The sequence below is a fragment of the Elephas maximus genome, chromosome 18, assembly GCF_024166365.1.
Source record: "Elephas maximus indicus isolate mEleMax1 chromosome 18, mEleMax1 primary haplotype, whole genome shotgun sequence".
Lineage (NCBI taxonomy): Eukaryota > Metazoa > Chordata > Mammalia > Proboscidea > Elephantidae > Elephas > Elephas maximus.
The window spans coordinates 72,870,898-72,892,858 of record NC_064836.1 but is presented as its reverse complement, the minus strand read 5'-3'; the positions used below and the strand labels follow the sequence as shown (position 1 = coordinate 72,892,858).

The 21,961-nt window shown below is 39.5% G+C and overlaps 1 pseudogene; it reads right to left on the bottom strand.

Moving 5' to 3' along the window:
* LOC126061381 (protein kish-A-like) overlaps positions 1-17,856 on the bottom strand; it is a 39,043-nt pseudogene extending 21,187 nt beyond the window's left edge.
* Between the last annotated feature and the right edge of the window lie 4,105 nt (positions 17,857-21,961).

The window sequence follows — 21,961 nt, the reverse complement described above, 5'->3', positions numbered from 1 at the left end:
AGGACACCAGAGACTGTATGATATAATTTTGCAAGACCAATGGCTTATTCATTGCAAATACCTTTTTTCAACAACATAGACAGTGACTGTACACATGGACCTCACCAGATGGAAAACACAGGAATCAAATTGACTATTTCTGTAGAAAAAGATGATGGAAAAGCTCAATACCATCAATCAGAACAAGGCCAGGGGACGACTGCAGAACATGACATCAATTGCTTTATGCAAGTTCAAGTTAAAGCTGAAGAAAATTAAATCATCCACAAGAACCAGAATGGGACCTTGAATATCCCACCTGAATTTGGAGACCACCTCAAGAATAGATTTGATGCATTGAACGCTAGTGACCGAAGACCAGACAAGTTATGCAATGACATCAAGGACATCATACTTGAAGAAGGAAAAGGTCATTAAAAACACAGGGGAAAAAAGGCCAAAATGGGTGTCAGAAGGTACTCTGAAAATTGCTCTTGAATGTAGAGTAGCTAAAGTGAATGGAAGAAATGGTGAAGTAGAAGGGATGAACCGAAGATTTCAAAGGGTAGTTCAAGGAGACAAAGTAAAGTATTGTAATGAAATGTGCAAAGACCTGGAGTCAGAAAACCAAAGAGGAAGAACATGCTTGCCAGTTCTCAAGCTGAAAGAAATGAAAAAATTCAAGACTCAAGTTGCAATACAGGAGGATTCTATGGGCAAAATATTGAGTGAAGCAGAAAGCATCAAAAGAAGATGAAGGAATACACAGAGTCACTGTACTGAAAGGAACTGGCTGACATTCAACCATACTAGGAGGTAGCATGTGATTCTGTGGCATTGAAGGAAGAAGTCCAAGCTTCACTGAAGGAACTGGAGACAAAGAAGGCTCCAGGAATTGACAAAACACCAACTGAGATGTTTCAACAAAGGGATGCAGCACTGGAGGCGCTCACTCACCTATGTCAAGAAATTTGGAAGACAGCTACCCATCCAAGCAACTGAAAGAGATCCATATTCATGCCCATTCCAAAGAAAAGTGATCCAACAGAATGTGGAAATTATAAAACAATATCATTAATGTCACACACAAGTAAAATTTTGCTGAAGATATTTCAAGGCTGGTTGCAGCAGTGCATCAACAGGGAACTGCCAGAAATTCAAGCCGGATTCACAAGAGAAAATGGAACAAGGGATATTGTTGCTGATGTCAGATAAATCTTGGCTGAAAGCAGAGAATACCAGAAAGATGTTTACCTGTATTTTATTGGCTATGCAAAGGCATTTGACTGGGCGGATCACAACAAATTATGGATAACATTGTGAAGAATGGGAATTCCAGAACACTTAATTGTGCTCATGAGGAACCTGTACATCGACAAAGAGGCAGTCGTTCAAACAGAACAAGGGGATACTGGGTGGTTTAAAATCAGAAAAGGTGTGCATCAGGGTTGTATCCTTTCGCCACACTTATTCAATCTGTAGTAGCCCTGGTGGTGCAGTGGTTAAGAGACCAGATGCTAACCAAAAGGTCAGCAGTTCGAATCCACCAGCTGGACCTTGGAAGCCATATGTGGCAGTTCTACTCTGTCCTATAGTGTCATTATGAATCTGCTAAGCAAATAAGCTGAGAAGCTGGACTACATGAGGAAGAATGCAACAGCAGGATTGGAGATAGACTCATTAACAACCTGCAATATGCAGATGACACAACTTTACTTGCTGAAATGAAGAGGACTTGAAGCGCTGATAAAGATCAGGGACTACAACCTTCAGTATGGATTACATCTCAACATAAAGAAAACAATTCTCACAACTGGACCAATAAGCAACATAATAAACAGAGAAAAGATTGAAGTTGTCAAGAATTTCATTTTACTGGGATTCACAATCAACACCATGGGAGCAGCAGTCAAGAAATCAAATGCCATATTGCATTGGGCAAACCTGTAAGAGACCTCTTTAAAGTGTTAAAAACAAAGATGTCACCACAGTTAAGATAATGAACACATCCATCACCCCCAGAAGTTTCTTCGTAACTTTTGTAAACCTTCCCTCCTGCACCGCCATCTCCTTCCTCTTCATCCCCAACCAAATGCTAATCTGTCACTACAGATTAGTTTGCATTTTCTAGAACTTTAATATAAATGGAATCATACAGTACATACTTTTTTTTCTGGCTTTTTTCAATTACCATAATAATTATTTTAAGAATCATCCATATTGTTGTATCAGTAGTTCATTTTTTTATTACTTAACAGAAGTCCATTTATAGATACATCACAACTTGTTTGTCCATTCACTCATAGCATTGGTTTCATTTCCAGGTCTTGGCTCTTACAAATAAAGCTGCTAAAACATTCATATACAAATCTTTGTATGACAATATGCATTTATTTCTCTTGGATATATGCAGGCAGATATATGTTTAATATTTTAAGAATCTGTCAAACTGTATTAGTTTCCCGTTGCTGCTTTAACAAATTACCACAACCTGAGTGGCTTAAAAGAACACAGATTTGTTCTCTTTTAGCTCTGGAGGTCAGAAGTCTAAAACCTGAAGATGTAAAGAAGTACTTGCATTTATACTCTTGGTTAATTTTGAGTCGAGGTGTCGAGGTATCAAGGTGGCAGCAGCACTCCGATCCTTCTGGAATCAGGGAAGAATCCATTTGCTTGTCTTTTCCACTTCCAGAGGTCACCTGCATTCCTTGGCTTGTGGCCTCTTCCTTGTATCACTCCAACCTCTTACTTCCGTGGTCACATCTCCTCCTGCTGACTCTGATCCTCCCCCTCCATCTTATAAGGACCATTGTGATTACATTGATCCCACTCAGATAATGCAGGATAATATCCCCATCTCAAGACCCTTAAATTAATCAATCTGTAACGTCCTTTTTCATGCTTTCCCCTTCTGCTACCAACTAGAGAAAACTCACTGTTCTGAAAAGGGTTCATATGATTAATTAGACCACCTGGATTATCCCCATATCTTAAAGTCAACTCTGCCACAGAACATAACAAGATCATAGGAGCGATATCTTGGAATTAAGGCATGGAGTCTTGGGGGCTATTTTCAGAATACTGCCCAGCACAATATCTTATAAGCCCCACACTACATTGACATTATTTTTGCTTAATATTTAATTATCTTTTCAAATATTTAAATAAGATCAGTATCTTAAATATTTTGCATTTCTAGTATTTTTCGTTCCTTTGTGTAGATCGATATTTCCAACTGGAGTTTCCATCTGATTGAGTGAATTTAACCTTTCTTATAGTGTGGCTCTGCTAGTGATGAACTCTTCAAGCTTTTGTATGTCTAAAAATGTCTTTATTGCATATTTGTTTTGGGAAGATATTTTCACCTGGGACAGAATTCTTGGTGACTTTTTTTTCTTTACTACTTTAAGATATTCCTTCACTGCCTTCTTGCTTGTATTGTTTCTGTTGGTATCTTCATCTCTGTTCTTCTGTATGCAATATGTCTTCTTTCTGTTGTTGCTTATAGGATTTTCTCTTTATCAACTTTTTTTAACAATTTGATAATGATCTGTCACAGTGACATTTTCTTCAGGTTGCTTGTGTTTGGGTTTCATTGCACTTCTTGGGTCTGTGGGCTTACAATTTTCACTAAATTTGAAAAAAATCTCAACAATTATTTCTTCAAATACTTTTCTGTACTTCTTTAAGAATTCCTATTATAACTATATTATGCTCACTGATGCTACCTTCATTTTTCTCTGTTTCGTTTTTGTTTCTATTGCTTTGTCATCAAGTTCACTAATTTTTTTCTGAACTGTCTCATCTTCCATAAATCCCATCCAGCGTAACTGCCATATCAGACATGCAAATTCATCTCTAGAATTGATTTGGGTCTTTTTTGTAACTTCCATGTCTCTCTGTCATCAAGCATACAGAATACAGTTATAATAACTGTTTAAACACGTTGCCTGCTAATTCTAACATCTGTGCTACCTCTTGGTTGGTTTTGGTTAATTGATTTTTGTCCTATTTTGTGTCCTATTTCCCTGCTTCTTTGCATGCCTGGTAACTTTTGATGGGGGCCAGAAATTGTAGATTTTATCTTTTTGAATGCCGCATATTCTTGTATTCCCAAAAATATTCTTGAGCCTTGTTCCTGGATGCAGTTAAATTACTTAGAAGAAGTTTTATTATTGTTGTTATAAAAATATACACAGCAGAACATTCGCCAATTCAACAATTTCTACATGTATGCTTTGGTGACATTGATTACATTCTTCATGTCGTCCAGCCATTATCACGACTCTTTTTCAAATTATTCCACCACCATTAACATAAAGTCAATGCTGCCTAAGCAAAAACCCCTCCCTCCCACTGCTGGTAACCACTTATAATTTTTTCTTTCTTTATATTTGGTTATTTTATATAAGTAAGATCATACAGTATTTGTCTTTTTGCAACTGACATATTTCACTCAACATGTTTTCAAGGCTCATGTATGTTTCATCAGTACTTCATTTCTCTTTATGGCTGTGTAACATTCGATTGTACATATATACCAAATTTTGTCAATCCATTCATCTGTCGATAGACATTTTGGTTGTTTCCACTTTTTTGGCTATTGTGAAAAGTGTCGCAATCAGCATTGGTATACATGTTTTCTGTTTGCGTTCTTGCTTTCACTTCTTCTGGGTGTACACCTAGGATTGGGATTGCTGGATTATATGGTAGGTTTTTTTGTTTTTGTTTTTTATTGTTGGTCTTAGATGCTGTCTTAGCTATCTGGTGCTGCTATAACAGAAATACCACAAATGGATGGCTTTAACAAACACATTTATTCTCTCACAGACTAGGAGGCTAGAAGTCCGAATTCAGAGTGCCAGATCCAAGGGCACTTGGAAGCCTTTCTCTGTCTCTGCCAGTTCTGGGGGAAGGTCCTTGTCATCAATCTTCCCAGGCTGAGAAGTTTTTCGGTGCAGGGACTCCAGGTCCAAAGGATGTGATATTCTCCTGGCTCTTGTTTCTTGGTGGTATGAGGTTCCCCCTATCTCTCTGCTAGCTTCTCTCTTTTATATGTCAAAAGAGATTGCCTTAAAACACAACCTAATCTTGTAGATTGAGTCCTGCTTCATTAACATAACTGCCTCTAATCCTGCCTCATTAACATCGTAGAGGTAAGATTTACAACACATAGGAAAATCATGTCAGATGACAAAATGCTGAACAATCACACAACACTGGGAATCATGGCCTAGCCAAATTGACAGATATTTTGGGGGGACACAATTCAATCCATGACAGATGTCATGGAGTCAACTTTTTGAGTAACCCGCAACTGTTCTCTACAGTGGTGGTATCATTTTACATTCCCACCAGCAGTGGATGAGGGTTCCAGTTTCTCCACAACCTTGCCAACTCCAGTTGTTTTCCATTTCTTTAATCATTGCCATTCTAATGGGAGTGAGGTAGTATCTCATTGTGGTTTTGATTTGCATCTTCCTAATTGCTAATGACATTGAGCATCTTTTCATGTGTTTGTTAGCCATCTGAAAATCCTCTTAAGTCTGTTCAAGTCCTTTGCCCTTTTTTGATTGGTTGTTTGTTTGTTTGTTTGTTTGTTTGTTTGTTTGTTGCAGTTAAATTGTTGAAGCTTTTTAATATATTTTGGATATTAGGCCTTTATCATATATATGGCTCCTGAAATTTTTCTCCCAAACTGTACATTTTCTTTTCACTTTCTTGATAGTTGGAAGCAGTTTTATCCTTTTGGTCTTGCTTTTAAAATTTGTTAGACAGGACCAGAGCTGTGTTTACTCTTAATTATTCCTCACTATAGAATCCACCAGGCTCTCCTTGGAAACTCTATGGTGCAGTTCTACTCTGTCCTACAGGGTCGCTATGAGTCGGAATCAATGGCAGTGGGTTTGGTTTTATTTTGTTTTGTTTTTAATAGAAGCAAAATCCTTTTGAGTACTCCACCCAGCATCCTGTGAAATATGACATTTCCAGTCTGGCTAGTGGGAACAGATGCTTTTTCCTGACCCTATTTGAGTGCTTTTTTTTTTTTTTTGATTAGATGGATCCTGTTACATCTAATCCTTTCAAGTGGTTCTTTACCAGCATTGGGTAGTTTCCTCACATGCAAGCACTGGTCAGAACTCTGCTAAATACTTGAGCTCTGCAGCTATTCAGAGTTCAAATATCTGAAAATTCTACTACTTTCATTCTATGAGATCCCACAGTTTTCTTATTTCTATAGTGAATTTGGAGCCCCGGTGTCACAGTGCTTAAGAACTCTGCTACGAACCAAAAGGTCAGCAGTTCGAACCTACCAGCTACTCTTGGAAGCCCTATGGGGCAATTCTATTCTGTCCTATTGGGTCACTATGAGTCAGAATTAACTCAATGGTAACAAGTTTGGTTTTTGATTTTATGGTGAATTTGAAGTGCTATAAAGAAACCTAGGTGGAAATGTCTCCCGTGTTGTTGTTGTTGTTAGGTGTCATTGAGTCTGTTCCAACTTTTTCAGAAGTGGGCTGCCAGGTCCTTCTTCCTATTCTATCTTAGTCTGGAAGCTCCACTGAAACATGTCCACCATGGATGACCCTGCTGGTGTTTGAAATACCAGTGGCATAGTTTCCAGCATGACGGCAAAATGCCAGCCACCACAGTATGAATACCTGGTGGTGCAGTGGGTAAGCGCTTGGCCGCTAACGGAAAGGTTGGCAGTTTGAACCCACCAGAAGCTCCTTGGGAAAAAGATGTGGCAGTCTGCTTTCATAAAGATTACAGCCTTGGAAATCTACCCTATACTATAATGTCGCTGTGAGTCAGAATCAACTCCACAGCAATGTTTTTTGTTTTGTTTTGTTTTTGTTTTTTTGGTTTATCAGATACCGCAGCCCTGTATTGTTACTGATCCCCAAAGATGCCTCCAGCAGTGTGTGCGGTAGCTGAAATTATAGAGGGCTCTGTTTGTGTAGTTGCTGTATCTCTTTTCCTGTTCTACAAACGGGAAGGAAATCTTCCTTCTGAAATGTCCTATGTCTCTCTTTTCTTCAGACTTCTACAAAATTTCTTCAACACTTCTTCAAATACTTGCAGCTTCCATTCCCATGCCCTCCACTCACTCCTAAATTCCTTGTAATCTGGGTTTTGCTCTTCACTAATTTATGGAAATGAGGCTATCAAATGTCAACTTCTGATCACGTAGTGACAAACCGAATTTCCTCTCACCTTTATAGCTCTGCAGCAGTTGTTATGACAGATCACCCTGTCCTGAAAGTCTCCTCTCCTGTTGGCCTTTAACACTGTTTTGATGCTTCTCCTACATCTACTACCCTTCTCTGCCTATTTCACAGGCTCTTTGTTCTGCCTTTCACGGAGAAATGCATCTCTTCCCTACACCTGCTTGTACTTTACCCCTAGACATTCCTATCAAATGTCATGGCTTCAGCTATCACTTCTAGAAATATGGCTGCCAACTCTGTCTCCAGCCCCAACCTCCTTGCTAAGTTTAGGTCCTGCATTTTCAATTGCTATGGGAGACATTTACCACCACATGTCTGTCAGTTTGTCGTACTGTGGTGGCTTGCACGTTGCTGTGATGCTGGAAGCTATGCCACTGATACATCAAATATCAGGAGGGTCACTCATGGTGGACAGATTTCAGCAGAGCTTTCAGACTATGACAGACTAGGAAGAAGGACCTGGCAGACTACTTCAAAAGTCAGAGCTGACTCGACAGCACCTAACAACAACAACATAGGATATATCTCTACCTAGGTTTCCTTACACACTTCAAATTTTACTATATCGATGAATTTAAGACCTTTCTTTCCAAATGTATTCCCTTCTGTATCCTTCGGTTTATTTTATGACATAATCAGCCGCTCCGTCACCCAGGCTTAAAGGCTGATTCTCTTTGACCCTGATGTTACCGTTGCTGTCTCACAATCAGACACCTAGTTTAGCTGATCAGACCTGGGTCTTTTCTTTAACAACTCCTCTTTTAATTTCCACTGCTACTCCCCTGCTGTAATGACTTCCGTGTGTTGTTGTTATTAGGTGCCATCAAGACTATTTCAACTCATAGCAACCCATGTGACAGAGTAGAACTGCCCCATAGGGTTTTCTAGGCTGGAATCTTTATGGGCACAGATAGCCAGGTCTTTCTCCCACAGAGCCACTTGGTGGGTTCAAGCTGCCAACCTTTTGGTTAGCAGCCGAGCACTAAACCATTGTCCTACCAGGGCTCCTAATTACTTATATAAACTAAAGCAATCTCACTCTTACTTCAGTCTCTCCCTTTCTCCAAAGTATATTCCCACTTATGCTAAACTAATCTGGAAGTATAGTTCTCATCAAATATAATTCTCTGCTCAAATGACTTTGACTACCAAATAAAGTCTCAACGTCTTAGTGTATAATATATCACAGTCTGTGGGTGGTGCACATGGTTAAGCACTCGGGTACTAAACAAAAGTTTGGCAGCTGAAGTCCACCCATAGGCACCTCAGAACAAAGCCCGGGCGATCTATTTCCAAAAGGCCCCAGTCACTGAAAACCCGATGCGTAGTTCTACTCTGAGACACACGGAGGTGCCATGAGTCAGAATCGGCTCGACGGCAACTGTTTTTGTTTTTTTTTAATCTGCCTTTATTTCCTAAAGGAGCCCTGGTAGTTAAGAGTTCAGCTGCCAATCAAAAGGTTAGCAGTTCAAATCCACTAGCTGCTCCTTGGAAACCCTATGGGGCAGTTCTACTCTGTCTTATAGGGCCATTATGAGTCAGAATCAACTCAATGACGACAGATTATTTCCTAAAACACTCTATCATACTGTCAAGACCTAAACCCAGTTGAACCACTTTCCTTTTCCTAAAGAAAACAATGCTTCCTATTCCCAGTTGGTTTACACTGTTTCCTTCTACTGGAATGTCCTTCTCCATGCCTTAATCCTGTCCTTCCTTCAAAAACAGCTAAAATGTCACTTTCTTAATTAAGCTTAGCTGCTATCCCCAAGTATGTTATCAATATTTTTAATGCCATAATACTTTATTTGTGTCATTCTATAATTTTTTTTAGGAGCCTTGGTGGCACAGTGGTTAAAGCACTTAGCTGCTAACCAAAAGGTCGGTGGCTGGAACCCATCAGCAGCTCCATGGGAGAAATGTGGCAGTCTGCTTGCATAAAGATTACAGCCTTGGAAACCCCACAGGGCAGTTCCGCCCTGTCCTGTGGGGCCACTCTGAGTTGAAACTGATTCCACAGAAATGGGCTTTGTTTTGTTTTTTAATATTCTTTCTACTTTTCATTTTGTATCACAGCTATTTTTGTATGCCTTGTCCCCCTTACTAGACTGTAAACTCCTTAATATTAAAATTATTTATGCAGTCTTCATGGTACCTACATGGCACATTGTAAAAGTAATCAATAAGTACTCAATGCTGAATTATTCGACCGGTCAATTCACCAAATTTTGATGCAAGATGAGAATGAGTTCTTGGTCTCTAAAAGCTGACATTCTAACAGGGGAAACAAAACAAATATAAAAGAACTACAATGTGAAAAAAAAAAAAAAAAAGAGGGAGTATGTAATCAGAGCAGGGTGGTAGCAGAGCCAATCAGTGCTCTAAGGCAGCCTTACTTAGAGTGGGATGATTAAAGAGTCATCTTGAAGTATTTGATGTTTGCATCAGCCTGGAAAGAATAAGTAGGCTCTCAGAAGCAGAGGTGCAGAGGAATACATTCTAAGTTCAATGTAAACAAAGGCACAGAGTCAGGACAGAATAAACTATATTGAGAGAACAATGAGGGGAAGAGTTTGACGGGGGGGGGTCATGTGGGGATCCTGAGAGAAAGCTGGAAGCACAGGCTGAGGTTAGATTATGTGCCCTTTGTCCCACTGGTGGGAGGGGGTAGTGGCAACTGCTAGGGAACAATGAGGACTGGGCCTTGCCAACATCAAAATGATCAGTCACTTACCCGGCCATGGTGACTGTGGAAGTTTTTCCAATTCCTATGGTAGCACGGAGCCCTGGTGGCACCATGGTTAAGAGCCTGGCCGCTAACCAAAAGATGCACAGTTCAAATCTACCAGCTGCTTCTTGGAAACTCTGTAGGGCAGTTCTACTCTGTCCTACAGGGTTGCTATGAGTTGGAATTGACTCCATGGCAACAGCTTTGGTTTGGTATGGTAGCACATTATCTTACAATGGTCAACTCCAGGTTTTCTTTGTTTCCAGTTTATTTGTCTGTTTGTTCAAACATTCATTAAGCACCTACTATATTCTAAACATTGTGCAAGACAATGAGGATTCCAAGATGAATTGCCATATTCTTACCCCAGGGTCTCACATTTCAATAAAATGGCAACTTTTGGGTTTTTTATGAATATGAGACAGAGTCTTATTTTGGGTACAATCTAAATATTTTTTCTTTTTTTTTTTTAATTTTTACTGTGCTTTAAGTGAAAGTTCACAAATCAAGTCAGTCTCTCATACAAAGCTTTATACATACCTTGCTATATACTCCTAGTTGCTCTCCCCCTAATGAGACAGCATACTCCTTCTCTCCACTTTTTATGTTCACATCCATTTGGCCAGCCTCTGACCCCCTCGGCCCTCTCATCTCCTCTCCAGACAGGAGATGTCCACAGAGTCTCATGTGTCTACTTGATCTAAGAAGCTCACTCCTCACCAGTATCATTTTCTATCCCACAGTGCAGTCCAATCCCTGTCTGAAGAGTCGGCTTTGGGAACGGTTCCTGTCTTGGGCTAACAGAGGGTCTGGGAACCATGACCTCTGGGGTCCTTCTGGTGTCAGTCAGGCCATTAAATCTGGTCTTCTTATGAGAATTTGAGGTCTGCATGCCACTGCTCCCCTGCTCCCTCAGGGGTTCTTTGTTGTGTTCCCTGTCAGGGCAGTCATCGGTTGTAGCCGGGCACCATCCAGTTCTTCTGGCCTCAGGCTGGTGTAGTCTCTGGTTCATGTGACCCTTTCTGTCTCTTGGGCCCATAATTACCTTGTATCTTTGGTGTTCTTCAATCGCCCTTGCTCCAGGTGGGTTGAGACCAATTGGTGCATCTTAGATGGCCGTGTGCTAGCGTTTAAGACCCCAGATGCCACTCTCAAAAGTGGGATGCAGAATGTTTTCTTCATAGATTTTGTTACGCCAATTGACCTAGATGTCCCCTGAAACCATGGTCCCCAGGCCCCTGCCCCTGCTACGCTGGCCTTCAAACCATTCAGATTACTTAGGAAACTGCTTTGCTTTGGGTTAGTCCAGTTGTGCTGACCTCTCCTGTATTGTGTGTTGTCTTTCCCTTCACCTAAAATAGTTCTCGTCTACTATCTAATTAGTGAGTACCCCTCTCCCTCCCTTCCTCCCTCCCTCCCCAACCTCATAACCATCAAAGAATATTTTCTTCTGTTTAAACTATTTCTCGAGTTCTTATAATATTGGTCTCATACAGTATTTGTCCTTTTGTAACTGACTAATTTCACTCAGCATAATGCCTTCCAGAGTCCTTCATTCTATGAAATGTTTCACAGGTTAAATGTTTTTTAATATTCATCTATATTTTGTTTTGCTTTGGTTGCTTATTGGGCTTTTCACTTAATATGTATTCTCTTATAACAGGGAAGGGAGATAGTTGTTTTTATTTTGACTTTAACAGAAGTACATCAAACATAGAACACAGTAACATCTTTTGTGATTCAGATATTTACCTACCATCTCTTCATGAAGGAGAATACCAGAATTGTTTCACCCACAATGTATCTCCTCATTTTGTGGCTAGAACTATTCAACTTTGTTTAACCTAGAAATTTTAGGAGCTTTGGAAGCAGCAACACTGTTTAGAATTTTTTCTGAATACAGTTACAGTAAATGATAACTGAGATTCCCCCACATCCCCTAACATAACCCACAAACTATGAAGTAATGCTCCCAGTTTTATTTTTTGCCCTGCTGGGGAAGAGGAAGAACAATGGATGAGGGATTTTCTTTCTTGGATTCTTTGTGACCTCAGAAGATTAAGATACTAATTGCACCAGTCTCGCATTAGTCTCACATGAAACTGCTGACACCATTTTTGGTGCCCATCAACTTCCTCTCTCTCTTCATTATTTCCTCTTTAGACATTTTCTATTAGTGTCAATATGATCTTTAATGCAATAGTTATATTTTTAAAAGGTGGCAGATGAGCCTGCCCAAAAAGCTGATGTAGCTATCAAACGGAAAATCAAATGTAGCAACAAAGAAGCAATGGCAAATTTCTTAGTCAATATCCTCTTTCCCCCTAAAACAACAATTAAGGACCTTTTCTAGAGAGCAACTTCATTGATTTCAACAACTGTTGAGAGAGAGCTATTTCACAGGGGAATTATACAGAGGGCTGGCAAATGCCTATCCAGAGCCTACTAGGTTGTTCAGATGGAACAAGAGTGATTCTTTGAGAAACAGAGCCAGCAGCAAGCCAAGAAGTACTGGGGTGGCATTTCTTTGGCTTTGACATACACTCTCAGAATGCACGGTTCTACATAGAACCGGAAACCCTACCTATTCCCCAGTATGAGGCCACAGTGACTACCCTCAGGATTGGGGAAGATCATAGTACATGTGCTCAAGATGGGCCATGCCGCACTACTGGTTGCTGTGTTGGAGTTTCCAAGGAATAGTCTTTCAGCCACTAATAACAGGTCCACTGCTCAGTGAGACGTGGATGGCTATGGTAACCCAGAAGTGCCAATATTAAATTTCCTCCAAGTTATCACATTACCAGAGCTTGAAATTACATTGTGGTCTCTGGACAAAATGAACCACAACAGGGAAAGGTTCTTTTGTGGTTTAATTGGTTCTGAAGAAGAAAGTACAGTCATCCTATATCGGGTTCCCAAGAAAAAACTAAGACCAATAATTTATAGAAAACAAATCCCATAATTCCACAAGGACAGAAAAAGAACAAGAGAAGTAGCAGCAGTAAACACCTGACATAAACAAATATGTAGGAAACAGAAAGTGAATAAAAGAGCAGTAACTGACTTAGCATACATAGCACAGGACGATGAAATCTAAACACCCACAGTGAGTTGGGCATAGAGAAGCAGGCCTACTTACTCTACGGAATCTCTTAAAGTCTGGGGACATGGAGGCAATAGATGCCAGAAAAGGGAAGTGTAAAGCTCAGGATTGAGCAAAGGGATTAAAGTCTGTATATTCTTTTATCAAACAAAAAAAATCTAGGCAATTATCCCTCCTGCATCACGCAGAAAAAAGGTTTTTTGCAATATAAAAAAAAAAAAAAACACTGAGAGGTTTGGCTTAAGGTAAAGAAGTCAGGTATATTAGGAGTTAATGTATAAAAATCCTGCATAGTAAACACTCCAACTTCTGCTCCCAGTGCCAGAAACCAGGCTTATCTCACTCCTCAGGCACGAGATTTGATAATTCCTCTCTAGAGGAACTAAGCACTCAGAGGTGCAGGAAAAGGGCCTATAGATATTAAAACTTTGGACCTCCAAACAGAAAAGCTGGTTCATATTTGATCATACTTCCGACATGGCCACCAGAGGACAAGTCTATTGTACACTGAAAGAACTTCCAATCAACTTTTTATGAATGGACAAGTATCACCAGACACTTGAGGAAAACCTTCATCATGAAAGAGAGAAACTAAAACAACTAAACACAAAAGAAAAGTACTTGTGGGAAATAGTACAGGGAGCAGATGAATATTTTAGAATAAGCATATTAATTACTCAGAGATATATAGATACTGTACCCATGAAATATAAACAGTACTCTATAAAAAGGATGTCAGAGAATAACAAATAACTGTCTGAAATCAAACATTTATAACTGACAAAAAATTCAATAGAAGAGTTAAAAAAACTAAGTCAAAAGTGTCTTGAAAGAACAAAAAGGAAAAGAGATGGACAAGAGAAAAGGTAAGAAAATTACAGAATTAATTCAAGAAATTTAATATCAAAGTAAAAGGTATAGAAAGAGAAAAAAGGATATTGTGAAAAAAAAATGATATAGGAAACTTTCCTCAAATTGTAATTCCATATCAAGGGACCCACTTCAGATTAGGCTGCAGAGAGTCCAAGAGAACGTTACTCTCATTCTAACAATGAGAAGAAACTGGATAACCCACAAGTCATAGTTTTTTTTAAACCCATCAAAGAGCTGAGCATGGAAAAAAAAAAAAGATAAAAGTGATGAGTCCCTCTGGAGAGGAAAGAATTAAAGCAGCTGATTCATTCGCCTCTTTATCAGGGGAATGATTCCAGAAAAAATAAAAGTAGGCAGTTGACCTAGTCTAACCTCTTTGTCAACAAGATAATTGAAACTCCAAGTAAATAATCTAACGATATTTAGTAGGAGGAGGGTCCTTATCTGTGGAATATTCTCCACAGTATGTTCCTGGTTAAGGCTTGGTTATATAAATAAACAGAATCTACAGATTTCTGAAGAACAGCTTCCTGGGAAATGTCACATACACCAGAGTTTGGGCATGTGTCATAAAATAAACATTCCCCACTGTGTGACATAATAATACCCCAATATCTCACTTAAAGATCTTGTCTACTGTGGAACAGCAAGTATGTCTGGTGTGGAAAAGAAGGATTGAAGAGCCACCTTTCACATCTCAAGATCTTTCCTTGCTTTGTCTGAGCCCCTTCATTGCCTGTACTCTTGAAATTATTAGTAAAGCTTGATGTTGACTAAGATCTCTGATTCATATGAGTCTGATTTGACATCCTGATCGTTTATTTTTGCTCATATTCATAGGAAAGAAGAGATTCATGACTGCTCAAATCCTTGCTGGAGCAGGAGAATAATGAAGCTGCCATTGACATGGGTAAGAAAAAAACAGCTGAGCTTTTGATGAACTTCTAAGGTTATGTGTGGGTTGGCATGGTGGTTTACCATTTCTAGGATCCCCAGACACAAAGAGAGTCTGCACCCACCTATTACCACTTTTCCACAGCATTCCCCATATGCTCACAAGAAAAATTAGAGACAGAACAGGAAAGCTGAAAGTAAATACCCCGAGGTCTAAGCATATGGGAGCTATTGATGTATGAGAGAAGAGCAGAAAATTTGAGAGAAATCTTGCAGATACTCTGGACCCTCACTGAGTGTTAAGAAGTGGTCAGTTGTACATGGAAAAGGGGCAAGAGAGCTGAGATGGACCCTCATGAGGTGCAAGCATGTGGAGCAGGCTGAAGTCTGAGGACAGAACAGGAGAACTGAAAGAAACCCTCCAGGCACTCTAGACCTTACACTGAAAGCAGAGCAATAGCAATCTACAGCTGACAAGGGATGACTGAGAAAGGGGCAGTAGTTTACAGCCGAGAGAGACTTCCTCTGAGGTGCAGGTGTGAGGGGTCTGATAAAGTCTGGAAGAACTCCTCTGAGCACTCTGGGTCTTACACTGAATACAAGGCAGCAGCCATCTGTGATTGAGAAAAGCAGAATAACTGAGAGAGGCTCCCAGAGGCCCAGGCATGTGAGGCTTGCTGAATGCAAAGGGCAAAGAACAGTCCAGGCCTTCAAAACCTAAGCCTCCTAAAGGGAGGGTTCTGATCCCACCTTCAAATAATTTGAAGTCAGTGGTAACTGAATTTAACTAAAGCAGCCACTAAACCCAACCCAGCTCTACTACAGACTAGAAAGACTTAGTTCCCTAAAAAAAAAAAAAAAAGACTTAGTTCCCTAGTGGCCTAAAAAAAGAAGTGTGCCTTTATGGACAAAAGTATTGCTTGCTTCAAGATCTTCTGTTCTTTTACACGTGGTATCATCATTCGATCAAAAATCGTGAGATGCACAGAGAAGCAGGAAAATGTAATCCATCTCTAGGAGAAGAAACAGTCAATAAAATCAGACCCAGAGATGGGATAGAGGTCAGAATTATTAGACAGTTGTTTTAAAATAAATATCATGAATATATTAAAGATCGAATAAAAAAGGTGAACAACATGCATGAATAGATGGCGTATTTCAGCAGAGATGGAAACTATATAAAAAGAGGCAAATGGAAATGCTGGAAATAAGAAACAATATTAGAAAAATAAAGATATCTTTCAGTGGGCCTATAACTGTATTGGACATGTGAAAGGTAAAAATTATCACTAAAGCCAAAGGAATTATCAGAACTGAATCATAGAGAAAAAAGGGAGAAGAAATAGCAGAGAGCATTCCAGAATTGTTGGCAATATCAAATACTCAAACATCAAAATAATCAGTCTCAGGTGGAGAAGAGGGAGAGAAGGAGACAGAAAAAAGTATTAAAGAGAATATAGCTGAGAATTTTTCAAAACTGATAAAAGATATCAGCCCTCTGATTCAAGAAGTTCAGTGAACTCAAGCAGAATAAATAAAATAACACCACTTAAGCACATCACAGTCAAACAGCTGCAAAACAAAGATAAGCAGAAAGTCTTGAAAGCTGAAAATCGGTAAGACTCATCACATGAAAGGGATTAGTGATAAGAATTATGGCTAACTTTGCATCAGAAATAATGAGAGCCAAGAGACACAGAACTTTGTTTTCTTTTTAAGAAAGAAAAAAAGCTGTCAACTTAGCATTTTATAACCAGCAAAACTACCCATCAAAAACAAAGGTGAAATAGAAATATTTTCTGACAGACAAAAGCTGAAAACAATCTCCAGCAGACTTGAATTATAAGAAGTGCTAAAAGCAGTTTCTTAGGCTGAGAGAAATGATACCAGATAGAAATCCAGTTTTATAAGAAAAAATGAGAAATACCAGAAAGGGTAAATATGTTGTAAAATATAAAAGACTTTTTTTAAAAAACATCTACATGTATACCTTAAGAGTATTTAAGAGACTGTTAATCACTTAAAATAATGACACGGTATTATAGAGTTTATAGTCTTTGTAGAAGTAAATTATGTAACAACAAAAGATAAAAACGTCAAGAGTTGGCAACTAACTCTTGTAAGGTTTTTACAATGTTTGTGAAGTAGAAGAACATTTTTTGAGAGTAGGCTGTAATAAGTCAAACATATAAATTGTAATCTTTAGAACAATCACTAAAAATTTAACATAATGAAACATAGCTTAAAAGTCAATAGCAGAAATAAAGTGAAATGCTAAAAATATTACATTTAAGAAAAGAGGCAGAAAAGGGGATTTTTTGTGTTCACTACAAAAAGCATGAAGGGAAAATAGATAGAAAACAAACACCAAGATGGTAAACTTAAAGCCAACATGTCCATAGTGCTTCTGACAGTAAACAGACTAAAAACCCTAATTAAAAAGGAGGGATGTCAGAATGGGCAAAATTATAAAACAGAACTATAAGCTGTTTAAAAGAGCAAACTTTAAAAATAAAGAGACAGGTTGAAAATACAAGGATGGAAAAGAAATACAAACACTAAACAACAAAGCTGGCGTGTTTGTGTCTAATATTAACGTCAGACAAAGAAGACTTCGAAATAAAGAGTAGTACCAGAGGTGAAGAAGAATATTTTATAAAAATAAAATGGTCAATTCATTAAGAAGACATAATGATGTTAAATATGTCCACATCCTAATAACAAAGCAGCCAAATATGTGAAGCAAAACTTGACCGAACTAAAAGAATAGACAAATCTACAATCATAATTGGAGACTTTGAGACCTTGTGTTGATTTGTACTATGTTGACTCAGCTAAGCAAGAAATGTTTCCCAGAATTCCTTTTCCTGTGTGGTTCCAAATTAGGGTTACCCACAAGAGAAATTTGAGCAAGATTTAAATAACAGAAGTAAAGCAGCAGTCATTACACCCTGAAAGTCGATGTAGAGCAGCTCATGCACGTTGTCACTGATCTGCTGGTGCTTCTTACAGGCATGGAGAAGCAGCAGCAGGTCCTTCAGCATCTCCAGTTCCCACTGTTGTTGAGTCGGTTCCAACTGATAGCAGAACGTAACGCTGCCCAGCCCTGCGCCATCCTCACAGTCGTTATGCTTGAGCCCATTGTTGCAGCCACTGCGTCAATCCATTTGTTGAGGGTCTTCCTCTTTTTTGTTGACCCCCTAGTTTACCAAGCATGCTGTCCTTGTCCAGGGGCTGATCCCTCCTGATTACATGTCCAAAGTATGTAAGACGAAGTCTCGCCATCCTAGCTTCTAAGGAGCATTCCGACTGCACATCTTCCAAAACAGATTTTTTCATTCTTTTGGCGGGCCATGGTATATTCAATATTCTTCGTCAACATCATAATTGGAATGCATCAACTCCTCTTTGGTCTTCCTTATTCATTGTCCAGCTTTCACATGCACATGAGGCAATTGAAAACACCATGGCTCAGGCACACCTTAGTCTCTAAAGTGACATCTTTGCTTTTTAATACTTTAAAGAGGTCTTTTGCAGCAGATTTGCCCAATGCAATGTGTCTTTTGATTTCTTGACTGCTGCTTCCATGGGCATTGATTGTGGATTCAAGTAAAATGAAATCCTTGACAACTTCAGTCTTTTCTCTGTTTATCACGATGTTGCTTATTGGTCCAGTTGTGAGGATTTTTGTTCTATGTTGAGGTGTAATCCATACCGAAGGCTGCAGTCTTTGACCTTCATCAGCAACTGCTTCAAGTCCTCTTCACTCTCAGCAGGCAAGGTTGTGTCATCTGTATATTACAGGTTGTTAATGAGTCTTCCTCCAATCCTGATGTCACATTCTTCTTCATATATTCTAGCTTCTCAGATTATTTGCTCAGCATGCATACTGAATAAGTATGGCAAAAGGATACAACCCTGATGCACACCTTTCCTGATTTTAAACTATACAGTATCCCCTTGTTCTGTTCGAATGATTGCCTCTTGGTCTATGTATAGGTTCCACATGAGCACAATTAACTGTTCTGGAATTCCCTTTCTTCTCAATGTTATCCATAATTTGTTATGACCCATATAGTTTGAGATAAAAAAAAGAGAGAGAGAGAGAACCAAGCAGACAGGAGAAGGACCTCCTACCACCAAGAAAGAAGAGCTGGGAGTGGAGCGCATCCTTTGGATCCCAGGTCCCTGAGCTGAGATGCTCCTAGACCAGGGGAATATTGATCACAAAGACTTTTCCCCAGAGCCAAGAGAGAAAAAGCCTTCCCCTGGAGCCAGCACCCTGAATTTGGACTTCTAGACTCCTAAACTGTGAAAGAATAAATTTCTGTTTGTTAAAGTCGTCTACTTGTGGTGTTTCTGTTATAGCAGCAGTAGATAATGAAGACTCCTGTGGATGTACTGCCGCAACTGTTTCTTATTTATCTCCAGCAAAATTTTACTTGCATGTGATATTAATGATATTGTTTGATAATATCCTCATTCCATTGGATCACCTATCTTAGGAATGAGCACAAATATGGAACTCTTCCAGTCTGTTGGCCAGGTAGCTGTCTTCCAAATTCCTTGGCACAGATGAGTGCGTGCTTTCAGAGTTGCATGTGTTTGTTGAAACATCTCAACTGCTATTCTGTCAATTCCTGGAGCCTTGCTACATAGTGGGTTATATAGGTGTATGCATTTGTCAAATTAAGAACTGTACATTTCACTGTATGAAAATCATACTTCATATAAATCCTTGGTGTTAGAAGTCAGGGTGGTGGTTAATTTTGAAGAAGAGGGAGGGAATATTATTGGAAAGAGGACATGAGGTGGGCTTACAGCGACTGGTAAAGCTACCAGAGTGTTTTTTGTTTTGGGGGTTTTGTGTGTGTGTGTGTGTGTGTGTGTGTGTGTGTGTGTGTGTGTGTGTGTGTGTGTGTGTTAGGTCATTTATCTATTTTCTGTATGTATGTTTTACTACCGTAAAGTCTCAGTGAAAGTCTCAGCCAACCATGGGGAGCTCTGAGGCTAGGATGTCCCAAGTTGGGGTAGTCATATGTTTTCATACTTGGATGTGGGCTTCCCTGGGGAGGCAGTAGGTTCTGGAAGAGGTGACTCTTCAGCTGAGGCAATCCCCAGAGTGGGCTGACAGCTAAGGCTGTTTGCTGGCAGCACTCCCAGAAACTCCTAACAGCTCTCCTCTTGAAGGGGAATTTCAGCAACTCATCACAGTGTCCACCACACACTTTGTTTCTGGGTCTCCTATCTTAATTGTGAAATATCAGTTACAGAATGAAAAAAACATATATAGGCAAATGATGTACTCCATAGCTCATGAAGAACACTGTTCCTGTCAGAGAAAAATTACCAAGCTGGTGAGTTCTTGCACATTTTTTTAAAGGGACTTCACAAACTAACTTCAAAGTGTCTGTGGAAGTGTAAATTTGCCAAAGAAAAGAAAAGAAAACAAACGGTGTGAAGAAACATGCTTTACCAGGTATCAAAGCATAATTTAACACTACAGAAATTAAAGAACCGTGACCCTGGCCCCCAAACAGGCAGATATATCAGCAGATCAGAAGAGAAATTCCCAATCAGACTGCTATGAGGGACACTTTTAATAAGTAACATAATGATGGAATGCTTGATAAATGTTGTCGCAACAATTGATCTAACAAATGCATTATTTTCCAATCCTATCAAAAAAAGAGACTCAGAAACAATTTACATTCATTTAGAATAGGCAACACTATATATCAACAGCATACATTTACCTGGACCAAGGGGGCTTTCCTCAAAACATCAGCAGGTAGGAGACAAATCCTACAAATATTCAGGGGCCTGTCACAACAGGTCAGTTTTTAGGGGTTTAGTGGTCTACAGCACATCAGGACTTTCCCTTCAAAGTAAAGGACAGCTTATTGCATTTCGCACGTCCCATCAAGATGAAGAAGTGCTATACATAATAGGCCAATCTGGCCACCATCAGTTCCTTGCCTCCCTGTACGTACATGCCATTCCCTCATTAAGACATAGCACCTGTTCTTCATTTCACCTGAATTCCATCTGGGCCTTGGTGACTTGTTTGACCAATAGAAATATAGATATTCTGAAACTTTCAAGGCTAGGTTGTAAGAAGACTTGCAAATGCCACCTGAGCCTCTAGGAAAGCTTTCTCTTGGGACTCTTGCTTGAGAGAAATCAGCTGCCATATAAGAAGCCAGACTACCTTGAGCTTCCATTGTGGTTAGAAAACCAAGACATGTAGACAAACTTCGAAGAATGTGATATGCAGAGAGAGCAAGAGGCCAAAGTACATTAAGACACCAGACATTTGAGTGAAGAAGCCACCTTGGAAGTAAATTGTCTAGGCACAGACACTCCTGCTGATGCCATATAGATCAGAGGCATATTGCCCAGCTGAGTCCTTCCTGAGTCCCCGAACCAAGAAATCATGAGCAAAATAAAAAAAAATTTTAAGTCACTAAGTTTTGTTTTTACATTTATTGTGCTTTAAGTGAAAGTTTAACGGAAACCCTGGTGGTGTAGTGGTTAAGTGCTACGGCTGCTAACCCAAAGGTCGGCAGTTCGAATCCACCAGGTGCTCCTTGAAAACTCTATGGGGCAGTTCTACTTTGTCCCATAGGGTCGCTATGAGTTGAAATCGACTCAATGGCAATGGGCTTGGTTTTTTTTGGTAAGTGAAAGTTTACAAATCAAGTCAGTCTCTCATACAAAAACTTCTACACACCTTGCTATGTACTCCTAGCTGCTCTCCCTTTAATGAGATAGCATACTCCTATTTTCTACCCTGTATTCCATATGTCCATACGTCCATTCAACCAGGTCCTGTCCCCCTCTGCCTTCTCATCTCACATGTTAACTCCTTGTGCTACCCAGAAACTCCAGGGAATATCTGTCATGTTTCTATCAGAATGGTTCAAGACCATTCAGAAGTACCTCAGAAGAGAGGCTGGCAATCTACTTCCAAAAAATCAGCCATTGAAAACCCTATGCAGCACAGTTCTACTCTGACACACATGGGGTCACCCTGAGTCAGAATCAACTCCATGACAACTGGCTTTTGTTTTTTGTTCTTTTTATTGTAAATATTCCAGGTAAGGTTAGTCTCTCCTATTTGCAGGGCCCCAGGCAGCATTATTATCT